We start from the raw sequence: 950 nt of genomic DNA, 5'->3' as shown, positions 1-950 counted from the left end.
GAAAATGTAATGACTCATAAATGGTGAGAGTTTTCTGAAGACTTACCTGTGGGGCACCACCAGATGCAGGTAAACGAGTGGCAGAATGAACAGCTGGAGAAGTGGATTCCAGAAATACAGGTTGTCCACAGGATATGGCTTAATGCAGGGGGCTTGGTCCATACAGAAGAAAACACAAAATGCTATCAACAGATAATGAAAGATTGCAGCTTCAGGAAAAGTAGTGATGGAAGCAGACTGTGTGAGCTCTCACATCTGCTTGTCCTCTGCTTAAGAGACAAGTGAGTCCAAACGGACGGAAATGGTGATTAAAATGGTGTACTTTGCGATACTGCTGGTTGCATTTTCACTGAGTTTTATAGTAACGTTTTCTACTTGTTTGCAGAAGTTAAACTTTGGTTTCCATGAGTGTGTCTTGGGGAATGAGTGTGCTAAGCTTATTGGCATTTGAATAGGATTAGCAAATCTATTGCTGGTCTTACCAGAGAAGGTAGTAAAATCAAAAGCACTGATTTTTTTTTTTTTTTTTCAAAGGTTCGGAAGAAGTAGATAAAAAAATCCCCTGGGGAAGAAAGAGAATTAGGATCTGTTATAGGGAAGTAATTTTCAGGAAACCATTTCTCCACCAGTAATGGGAGAAAGTCATCTGAGTGAAGGAGCACTGACTGCGCTGATCCGTATCCGAAGGCAGAGGGAAGAAACAAACAAACTTGCTGGCTCTGTGTAGATTGCTCTGAACTGTGGTAGATAAAGCAAGTAGTTATTTTAAAGTAGTAAGCTTCAGTAATCTACAAGAATGAGGTTCTAGGATAAAAATGTCCTAAGCAATTAGTGAGCTAGGCCTGTTAGTGCTGAGCCAGGTCATGCAGTTCAATGCTGTAAAAAAACCCAATAATTAAAAATAGATTAAAAAATAGTCCTGATGCTGGAAGTACACCAGAGTGCAGCTC

This window comes from Balearica regulorum, chromosome 2, assembly GCF_011004875.1.
Source record: "Balearica regulorum gibbericeps isolate bBalReg1 chromosome 2, bBalReg1.pri, whole genome shotgun sequence".
Classification (NCBI taxonomy): Eukaryota; Metazoa; Chordata; class Aves; order Gruiformes; family Gruidae; genus Balearica; species Balearica regulorum.
The sequence above is the reverse complement of the archived record's forward strand: the minus strand, read 5'-3'. Positions refer to the sequence as shown.